General features: G+C 37.0%; 1 protein-coding gene across 1 annotated transcript in view; it reads right to left on the reverse strand.

The window, feature by feature from the left end:
• The window catches only part of ghra (growth hormone receptor a), a 42,690-nt gene that overhangs the window by 29,419 nt on the left and 1,028 nt on the right, over positions 1-12,243 (reverse strand). The gene's annotated exons all lie outside the window — the stretch shown is intronic.

Consider the following 12,243-nt stretch of genomic DNA (forward strand, 5'->3'; position numbering starts at 1 on the left):
ATTCACCGTCTGTCAGAATTTTAATGATTGGCTGCTACAACCTTAATAAACGGATCTGGCGCTGGGTTGCATTTCTGCTTAAATGGGATGACCTTTTGAGCCGAAGAAAGGTCAGAAATCACAAATTTCACATCTTTACAATTCTGGGCACATTTGTAAACACAAAACTTCTGAACACTGACTGTTGCTAACAGGTCTAGAGCTCAGGCTAACAAGCAAGAGTAGAGTATCATTCCTGTTTGGCCAAAATCCAAGACTGAATTAATAACATCCAAAATTAGCACTGCCATGTAGAGTTTACCGTTTCAAACCTGTTGATCTCTGTACTACATAATAAACTGTCCAGAGTCACTGAGTCATACTCTTGTTATGATGGTACACTCCAAACAGGAAGTAATACTAAATCTGCGTGTGGTGATGTGCTCGGTCGTAAAATTGCTCTTAATGGCACCTATTTAGCAACTTTATATCAGCAATCATACAGTCAAGCAGAGATTTAATCTATGTGCACTGAGACTAAAACCACCTGTACCTTTTTCCAGTTCTTATGAGCTCAAACCTGTCAGCATGATGTAAAACAAACACGTGGACATCACCTTTAGCAAACTGTGCTATAACTAATGGATTGATGATATCAATCCATTACTACGAGTGTTGTTACACAATCATACTATATACATACACCATATTATCCAAGTCACTTTTTCAAATAAAAGTAGCACACATTACTTTTCCATTTATGTGCTTTGTTTAGTTGCAAATAAAAATACAAAAACTCTGCCTTCCCATGTTGGGAGAAATCTGGATATGTTTAAGGATATGTTTTTTCCCATCAAAAACGTTTCATTTGGGTTGTGATATATTTGTTTGGATATAATTTAAAGGTCCCGTATTATGCCCCTTTTCACAAGATGTTAAATATGTCCCCAGAGTGTGTATGTGAAGTTTCAGCTCAAAATACCCAACAGATCATTTTTTACAGCATGTTTAAATTGTCATTTTTTGGGGCTCAGAAAAACGCGCTGTTTTAGTGTGTGCCCTTTAAATACAAATAAGCTGCTGCTGGACGACCCAGGGGGCGGAGCTTCATGAGCTTGCGCTCAGTCTGTCAGGACAATAACATCTCACGGAATGATGATAATATCAGAAACTCTCAGTAACGGTGTTCATTTCGAGTCGGACAATAATGCCTACAGAGTCAGAGTGCTGTATAGAGATGAAACAGGTATAGTTTAGTAGTTTAATTACGGTTATTATAACGTATTTGTCATCTGCTTGTATGTATCCATTATTTATTAATAGCCTACAAGTCTGCTGTCTGAATGATGATCAAACATATACTGATGAGTTTAATAAAGTTTATTGTACATCACACAAAAGATGAAGCGTCAGTTTTACTTCAGAAAATCACAGTAAGAGCTGAGTAAACACAGTAAGTTATAAGAAGTGCGCAAGTACATACACGAATTTTGGGGAAGTTGAGGGAGTATTCCTGTGGGCGGAGGTTAGTCAAAAAACGGTTCTAGTGACGTCATTAAAGAAGGAAGTAGAGGGATGTAGTCCAAACGAGCCGTTCGATGTAGTCAACTTCTGTTAAATAAAATATCTCGCTTGGCATTGAACTTTGAGCTTTATAATTTTACAGATATTATTTATGCTCTAACAGCAACATTACACACTAACTTAAGTTTGAAACATGGGATCACGAAGAACGGGACCTTTAATCTATGGAAGCTTGTTTTCGTATAAACAATACATAAACATGCACCTACATAAACAATTTACAGTTGGTTTTATGACTGCAAGTCATCCTCTTCAAATGCTATTGAAGTTAGAAACATGTGTACCAATGTCGTAGTCTGTAACTTTAGAGACTAAATGTGACTAAACTCTAAATGTGCGAATATCCAGTGTCAAGCCAACTTTATGCCAGTAGAGGAGAGCGGGGCATGTAACACATTTTGGTTTTGGCTCAATTATTTAAAAAATAATTAAGTTAGGTTAATCTTTTGTTTTTACACAAGCAACATACACATCTCTGCTACAAAGGAACATTTACATTTTTTTTTTCTAGGACCTACCATTTTTGTACAGTTGCACTGAAAGTGACAGAAGTGCAAATGTTACAACTTACCCCATATGCAGGCTTAATTGTAACAGACGGAGGGGTTAGTTGTAACACTTGTGTGTAACACACATAATTCAGTACTATTTTATTTGTATAGTTTGATATTGTTTGTGCATCTGTATCGATATCCACACATCCATCCCTCTTCCAATCATCCTTCTATTATGGATCAATATCATGGATAGAGATATATGAAAGGGCTGCACAGTTTTGCAACAAATAAATAAAATAAACAAATATTGTAATTGCTATTGAATTATATTAACATATATATATATATATATGTTATCAACAGCCGCTTTCACCCCCTGCTGGTGAGGTCGACTAACAGCTATGGAGATTATCACTCGGCAATCTACTGATATTCCTGCCATTCCCGGATGTCAAATGTTGAATTTTCTGTCGAATTTGAACCACTGAATTTGTGGAAGCGAATTGGTAAAGCGAAATAAAAGGGACCGAAAATTGCCTGTCGAATATTATAGGTTGTACTTTTAAACAGAATGAATATGTTGGAAGTGAAATCTAAAAGGTGAATATGGATTATTGAATTTTTAATAATGAAAACGTGTGTGAAATGTTTTGAATTGAAATATTCACAGCTTAAATTTACAACCATGTTGAATTTCAGCCTGTAAAAAATACAAGCCCTAAAAATACAATGCATTAAAATGCAAGCACGGTTAATGCAACGCATATTTTTTTCAAGTAGTGCAATTCAACAAGCTTTTTTGTGTCAAAAACATTTGTCATTGCTTTACTTCCATAGAATTGCGAGATTTAAAGTGAGTTATAAAGTCAGAATTGTGAGAAAAAAGTCAATTGCGAGTTTGTGTTTCATTCTGTGGCGGAAACAAACATGTTGGAAAAAATGGCAAAAATGTGGATTTAAATCGGTTGTTGGCTAGTCTTAAGATGTTTATAATAAATCCCGCTCACCACAAATTACACTGGTTAACCAAATTTTTGCAAGAAAATAAAGTTTGGAGTATAAACACTGTTCATAAAATAATAAAAAAAACTCATCTCTTCATCAAGCACTAAACTGTATCATGCTGGGGGACAAAGAAATCTTTGCCTATGCTTTCATTATTCCTTAATCCCTCCCTGTTCTAGCGTGTATACTATTCTGATTTATGCCTGAAACTTTGCATTACTAGAACTTCTGTTTATTGCCTCTTTAAGTATCTCTTGCTGTATTCCTCATTTGCAAGTCGCTTTGGATAAAAGAGTCTGCTAAATGAATAAATGTAAAAATAAATGCAAAATAACATTTCTAATGTCAAACGTCTCAGTCAGCTGATAATGTACCATTATGAATTACTATTTATGAGTAATGCAATATTGTAATACGTTTCTTTTAAAAGTAGCAATTTATCCAATATTTTAGCAAGATCATTAGCATTCAGTCCATATGTATCCTTGCAACATCGCACAAGCATCTCTGAATTTACAGTTGTAATCTAATTCAAGCATAATCTTTAAATGTTATTAGTGTCATACTGTAGCACAGGTCTCAGTCTACAGAGCGTTTGGCTACTGCAGAAAGAGGATCTCAGAAAGGATTCAACCTTTCCTATTCTGACTGATTTAGTCAAAAGACGAGATGCAAGGTTCAAAGGTGACATTAAGTAACCTCAGTTGCACAAGCAAGCAAATAATGTGCTATGGTGAAACAAGCACAAAACCTTGTGTAAACTGTTACAGATGGATTTGCATGTGCACAGAAAAAAATCCATGGAAAGTACATGTGCTGCAGTTATGCTGGTGGAAAGGGGATTTTAACTAGGTTAGACAGGGGTTTAACACTTCATTGTTTCAAATAGAGATTAAAGTGGGCTTCTGCCAGCTACAGCATATGAGAATCTTTTCGCTTTGTGATGGCACTCAGTTCTGGCTGGTGAGACCCGATCGTCTCTGACGCTCCTATTTCACAAGGGCAGTGGAAAAGTTTGGGTCAGCAGAGCAGGCTGCTGGAGGGGGACGGAGCTAGATTCTGCCAAACGGAGCATGTGTGCGCATATGTGTGTGTGGCGAGAACTGAGTTTTACGATGCTGACTCTAAACAAGAAGGAGAGAGAGATATCATGCTTCCAACACCCATGGTAAACTCAGGTCAATCAAGTTCGTGCAGGGAGTGCTTGCAAACCTGTTTGTGTTGTGAAGGTCTTCAGTCGTCTAGATGTTTTTCACTGAGAGCCAAAAGCTGGCGCATTGTAACGCTTGACCCTTTCATACTCTACTCTGTTATACCCCCGGTTTCACAGACAAGGCTTAAGCTAGTCCTAGATTAAAATGAATGTTTGAGCTGTTTTAAATGAAAGCAACTTGCACTGACAAATATTAAAATATGTCAGTGCTATTGTTTTGACTTAAGATGCACACTAGTAATGTTTTTTTATAGGGCACGTTTATAAAAGCTACTTAAATGTCCTAATTGAACTAAGACTTGGGCTTAGTCTAAGCCCTGTCTGTGAAACCGGACCATAGAGACTGACACTTAAGCTACATTTAAAAATGTATGAGTGTCTTTGCGTTATACAATACCGTTCAAAAGGTTGAGGTCAGTAGGATTTTTTTAAATGATTACTTTTATTACAAAAGATTTCTATTTCACATAAAGCTCTTCATTTGAACTTTCTATTAATCAAAGTATCCTGAAAACATGTACCACGATTTCCACCAAAATATTAAACACAACTGTTTTCAACATTGATGATAATAAGAAATATTTCTTGAGTACCAAAACAGCATATTAGAATGATTTTGGACACTTGATTTCTGTTTTTTAAAATAATAATTTGAAATAATATTATACTACAGGGCCGTTGAATGCTTGAATCTGATTGGTTGACGAACGTTCTAAGGTGTGCAATTATTTTCAGGGAAACGCACGGCTAAAGTAGTTCCAGGCAGGTCTTAACCGCATTCCAGTTCCATATCACTTCGCATAGTTGACTATAATAACGGAAAATAGGATACAAGAAAAAAAACATGCAGCCCCATGTGCTTGATCTGCAATTTTCTTAAACTTTTCTTTAAACTGAATATATAAATAAATTGATAATCCTGCTGCACGAGTTTTCATAATTATTACAGATAATATAACAAATAAATAATTATTGATAGCAGGCCTACTTGTTAAAAGGGCTTTGTGTTTAATTTATTAGGCTAGTCTACTGTCAATAATAGAAAAAAAAGAATGAACCAATTAATTAAAACGAATTGAATAAATAAATAAATAATATTGACGCACATGCTCTCTCTCTCTATCTTAGGCCCCATTTACACTGCATTGTTCAAGTGACCCAATTCCGATTTTTTCCTCTCATGTGGCACAGATCGGATATGACCGGTGAACGTGTAAGCAGGAAAAAAACGCATGGATTCCGATTTTCTCAGATCGGATTCAGGCCTCACTCATATGTGGTAATAAATCGGATATGAATCGGATACGTGCATTTGCGTGTGCCATGTAAGCAGACAAATCGGATATTCCCCAGTAAATGCGAGACGTACGTCATTAAAAAAGTGACGTCAACTCAAGTGGACACCACCAACTGAGAACACATGACTTATTACAGGCGCGATGGAGGTCGAAGGCTCAACACAGTGGAGTAATTTTTTCTACACCTTATGAAAGCAATGTTTTGCTGACCTTTGAAAATAGTGCGGAAAGCAAAACACTGCATAATTAGAGATGCGCGGATGAGCTCCAACGTCACCCGAATCCGCAGCCAAAAACACATCATCCTCCCGCCACTCACCCGCACCCGATGGTCAAAGTTATTATTCTTATGTGTGGTTACGCGTGAGGATAAATGGATGACCATCACCTTCAACAGCGGACTCGAGGCGACGGTTGATGCGCGCATAATAGCCTACAATGATGAATGAGCGCTGCTTTTAAATGAACATTTCTTTAAAGGGCACCTATTATGACTCTTTTCACAAGATGTAAAATAAGTCTCTGATGTCCCCAGAGTATGTATGTGAAGTTTTAGCTCAAAACACCCAACAGATCATTTTTTACAGCATGTTTAAATTGTAATTTTTTGGGGCTCAGAAAAACGCGCTGTTTTAGTGTGTGCCCTTTAAATGCAAATTAACTGCTGCTGCACGGCACAGGGGGCGGAGCCTCACGAGCTCGCGCTCAGAGCCAGCAGGACAATCTCATCTGATAATATCAGAACAGAAACTCTCAGTTGCGGTGTTCATTTCGACTCGGAGTCGGACAATAATGCCCACAGAGCCAGAGAATATATGCTGTATGGACATAGAACAGGTATAGTTTAGTTTAATTATGGTTATAACTTATTTGTCATCTGCTTTTATCCACTAATACAAGCCTGCTGTAGCAAAACCCGTCCGAATGATGACCAAAATATACTGACGAGTTCAGTGAAGTTTATTGTACATCACACAAGAGAATCTCTGTAAGAGCTGAATAAACGTAGTATAAGAAGTGCGCATTAAAGTCTTATCCATAAACTCTCTCTCTCTCTCTCTCCCTTTCATTATCAACAACATACACAGCGAAGTACACAAAACACTCGTTACAACTAACAGTAAACAAATATACACACCTTTTCAGTGGGTGCTAAATAAACTGGTAAACCTTATATCTGTAAAATGACTCGAAGAGCTGTCATAAAGAGCGCGCTCGCACTTTCATTTCTTCCGTGTCCAGTCACGTTAGGCCTGTTGCTCTGGAGAGTGTAAGCTTGATCACAAACAGTACAGATCCATCCTTGAGTAACAACGGGAATAAATGAAGACTGCTATGTTCATTCTTACATCCATCAACAACACACCTCAATCACATAGGAGACATTCTTGTCTACAGCTGCTCAAGCGTCGAACAATGGCGGACTCTGTGTCCAGCTCACTCAGGGCGGGTCTAGGCTCAAACTGAAGTGTCACTCAACAGTCGTGGGAGGGGTCTGCTCAATTCTACGTCACATTGCGCCGAATCTGAGAACAGCTCATTCTGAGACAGTGCTTATGATTTATTGAGATTGTAAAAAAACCACTGGGTGGATTTTTATCATTCTAGGGTGGTTTTGCTCTCACACTGCCAACACACATTTATGTTCAAACACCATGTAAAAGTGAATTTTGCATAATAGGTGCCCTTTAAAACAAAATTTATTTGACAGAATTTCATTTTCTTAATGGCTTAAACAGGCTTTACTCCCTTGAAACTTAAACTGGAATGGAACATGCTCATATTTTAGAGAATGTAGTTAATATTTTCGTTAATAATGATTTATCTATCCAACCGCGACCCACCCAAAATGAATCAGAATGTTATTTTTATTAGCCTACTTGACCCGCCCGATCCGCGGATTATCCACAGAGCCCCCGCGCCCGCGGATATGACCGCGATCCGCGCATCACTATAATAATTTTGTCTGCTTCTGCATCCATTGCATATAGAGCTGTTTTACTTCATTTTCCGGGCCAGAACGTCTACATTTGGTTGTTTTGGCAGTGTATAGTGTCAATGCAAATATCGGATACGGGTCACTTTTAAAAGATGATGTAAGCGGGTCGTCCAAAAAATCGGATATAGTCAGCAAATCGGAATTGGGCATCAAGTCCTGCAGTGTAAATGCAGCCTAATATAACTGCATTAATAACTGCATAAGCCGGGGACACACATACTGTAAGGCCGGTTATGATTGTAATTTGAAACTTATGACTGATCATGCGCGTTCAGTCTGTGTTCACAGTCGGTGTTTAAAATCTGCTGTGCAGTCGATGGAAACAGTCAGTCTTAGAATGTTTCAGCTATAGTCCAGTCATTTTATGAAAAAAGGTTGAACAAATTGCAACAGAAGCAAACTCAACTGATTTTGTATCCTCAATATGTCCTGAGTAAGGAAAAAAAGTCCCGAAGAATCCCATTAGGGGAAAGTTTCGAAAAAGACCCAAATATAGCCTATTCATACACCTATTCATTCTTTTTCTTAGGTGAGTAGGGTAAAAATTTTAACCTTTACATATCACCATGAAAATTACTGAGTTGATTACTTACATCCAGACAAACAAAAATTGTATTACAAGTTTTTTTAAATTGTTTGTTAACATGGACAAACGGTGCATAATCTAATTATGTATGTGCTAATTTGCATAAATACCACAACAGATCTAAACATTGGGTCTAGCCAGGTGAAAATGTCTTGTTGAATCTTGTTGACACATAACAGTAAAATACTTAATGTTAAGGTCTGAATGGAACCCATTTAGGCTACCCATGAGCATTAATACATAGAGGCAGGAAGAAGTACTTTAAACCAGCCCTAATGGGATTCTTCAGGACTTTTTTTTCCTTACTCATGACATATTGAGGATACAAAATCAGGTGAGTTTGCTTCTGTTGCAATTTGTTCAAGGTTGACCCCCATTTTGGCTTAAAATGACTGGTCTACTAGTCGATAAGTGTACCAGCATTAAGGCCCGTTCACACCAAGGACGATAACTATAAAGATAACGATAAAGATATAATTCTAAAAATCGTTCTCCATATTAAAGAATAACAGAGTTCACACCACAACTATAACGATAAAGATATGAGGAACGATATCGTTGGGATCACTTTCAGAACGATTTTTTTTCAGCTGTCAAACGATAAAACACTGACAGTCAATCAGAATCCATTCTAATTTAAAGGTCTCGCGCATTTAAAATGGGGCGCGCGCGCGCGCGTGCTTAGAATAAAAAGACCGTTATCGTTCGTTGGTGTGGACGCATATATAGTTATCTTTATCGTTATCCTTATAGTTATCGTGCTTGGTGTGAACGGGCCTTAAGTCTGTTAATATCAATGGCTCAAACCTCTGTTACTAACTCTAAAATTACGTTTTGGAATTAGCAACGGAAGCATGGGATTAGATGCGTAAGAAATTAGTCCTACATACAAGAGCGTTTTAATGACAAAAACTTGACAAACGTCTTGAAATACATCATCTGAACAATGTTTCGAGGTGTGGTAACTGAAGTATAAGCTGAATAATTGACTCCGGGCCGTTGAATTATTAGAAAAATAATGCACACCCGAGGTGGTAATGCGGTCACGACGCGAAGTGGACGACCCCAAACTTTTGAAAGACAGTGTTTAACAAAATACCAAATGGCATTTATTTTGATGAAATGTAGTACAAACACACTTTTTTAGAAAAATAATTCACACAAAGCAGTTTATTAATATAACAATACAGATAAGCATGTTCTTTGTTAATGTATTGAATTACAGCTGTGATTATTCTGTTTGAACACTGTGTCGACTTGAGAAGAACAAACTTCCACTAAAATATGACTTTGGAAGAGGTTAGTTAAAAGTAATTACAAAAGTTGTACCAGAGAAAAAGCATCAATTGTCTGATATTTTACACCCATGCAGACATTTTATGGGTGTCTTAGGGCGTTCACACATGTAGTTCGGTGCTCTTTGTTCTTTTCTTCCGGACCAAAAAATTATACATTTAGTGGTTCGCTTAGCGTTCGCACTGTCATTTTTAACGCCAAGCCTAAATATAAAAAACAAAAATGGCTTTTATGGCGTTCGCTCATAAGCCTTGACAAGAAGACGCAAAAGGGAGCTTGTTTCGTTACTCACGCACTGTGGAAAGTTTTGTGTGCGCAAACATCCGCAAGCTGTTCACCAAACTGAGATCTCTTTCACGTCTTCTTGCGCTTTAGAGGACAAATTCACACAAAATTATGTCAAAAAACAGTATCCTAGTAAACATAGTCAGTTACATCTTAAGTAAACTTAGTTGAGAAAATAAACAAATGTGTAACAGTATCAGTATATTAGATTCGTGCATTCACTCTTAAAGTGACAGCAGCCTAATATTCCTGTTGCTGTCCGTTTTTAATCTTAATCAAACAACAAATGAAAAAAAATCCCTCACTGCTCTTGACTGAATAACTTTTGTAACTCTAATAAGGATGAATTAATAAGGCTGTTTATACAGTGAAGACTATGCAGTGCTATTTTACATTTGCTTACTTTATTACATTTCTGTACGTGAAAACTACTGTTAGACCAAGCTGAAAAACCTGAAAGCACTGTTTATTACATGTATCTTTGTTATATTGTATTTATTTGTGGTTTTGCTTTTTCTTATTTTATTACTGACTTTTTGCTGACTTTACCGACCTTTTTGTCTTTAATAATATTTTAAATTTATACAAGGCTAGTAGTTTTAGCTGTGGTATTGTAATATAAATTTGGGTGTCAATACTGCCTGTTTTTGCAAAAACAGTTTCATGGACGGTAAAAAAATATTTATGGCCGGAAATTTTTGCTTTAGTCAACGGCCATTGGCAGGTGTGGCAAAAAGTTAATTTTAGGCCCTGTGCGTACATGATGGAGCTGACAACTTGTGATGAGCTTATAAAATGTGTAAAGGAGTCAAAACAACAGCAGAAGGAGCGAGGAGACGAGGATACGTCTGTACTGCCTGTCCCCAACTGTAATGGGCAACAAAATTGCGACTATGACGAGAAAAAAACGGTATGCTTGAGCATTCTTTCCTTTTTAGGATCACATCCTGTGACATCATGTACTGTTTTTTGGTTCATTTACATGTCCGTGTTTCGTTCATTTTTCAGTCGAACCGCACCAGAGTTTGTTAGAAAGCGGACCGAGACCCATCTTTTCAGGGGTCTCAGTCCTCTTGTTTGGTGCGCAGGGTTCAAATGGAAGCGTTCACACTTATTCAAATGATCCGCACTAACAGAGCAATCGCACCAGAGTTCATTTTAATCAAACCAAACCTGACAAGTGTGACGCCCTTAAACACACCCTTAAAAGTGTACAAATACTATCTAACCTATATGGTAACACTTTTCTGATTACCAGCACTTTGAGCTTGTTTCTGTGTGCACAGTCCATTCAGTCAACACAAAATGTTCCCGCAAGCCTGCTACACAAAAAGCAATTACAATCGACACAGAAAACATTTAATTACAGACAAACATTAAGCTGAAACAAGTAATTCAATTTAATGGTGGATGGTGGCAATTTGATAATGTATAGCCTTATGAGTTTAAATGAATAATAATGGATTTCAGGATCAATAACATTTAGCATTTTGCAATTAGTATGTGAGAATCTACTGCTGAATTTCCTCAGCATTAGGAAAGCACTGAACAAAAATATAGTTTAACACAAGCTGGTCTGTACATGTCATGCCTTGAGCGGGAAACCTGTGCAACATGTTACCTTTTTGACAAAAATGAAAAAAGACAGAAACAGTCTTCTTTCAATACATTTCAAGGGTTAGTTAACCCAAAAATGACAATTATGTCATCAATCACTCATCCTCGTGTTGTTCCAAACCCTTAAGACTTTCGTGCATCTTTGGAACATCTATTCACCGTTCATCTATTCACCCAAAACTGCATTTGTTTAAAATATGGATTTCTTTTACAATCTTGAACGTTTTGCAACGCCAGAGTTTTGGGTGAATACTTTCAATGGAGGAACAGAAATCTCTTTTAGATTTATTAAAAATCTCTTCAGTTGTGTTTCTAAGATGAACAACACGTGAGAGTGAGTAATTGATGACAGAATATTCATTTTTGGGTGAAACTATTAAGTGTTTTAGGAATATGCACAAATCTGCTGCACTCTTCTTGCCCTATCATCTTACGACCTCTCTCTTCATTGCAAGCTGCTTGAAACGAGTCTGTGAATGAAGCATTCAAACTCATGACCTTTCTGTTTAAGAATCTTTGAAGAAATGATTGCAGCGCTTTTACCTGTAGAATTGCACAGGTAATTTCATGCAGGGAGTATTGGATTTGCAGTCTCATTTCAATGGCATCTGGAAAAAGTGCTATAGGTTCTCAGAATAATTTCTATGATTTCTAAACATTGTTTGAGCTTTTAGTCTTTCAAGCGTCATTTTCATTATAAAATTCAAAGTGATCAAACAAGTTATCAATGCAGGATTTTTTCTTTGGCACCACATGGATTTGACAATTTAATTTTAGTGCCTTGGGTTTTTTTTGACACATTTAAATATGAACATGGGTATAATATGAATACTGTGAAAGTAAAACTTCTAGATATTTAAATGTGTTTCTAACTATATGAGCAG

This window comes from Squalius cephalus, assembly GCF_949319135.1.
Source record: "Squalius cephalus genome assembly, chromosome: 16".
Classification (NCBI taxonomy): Eukaryota; Metazoa; Chordata; class Actinopteri; order Cypriniformes; family Leuciscidae; genus Squalius; species Squalius cephalus.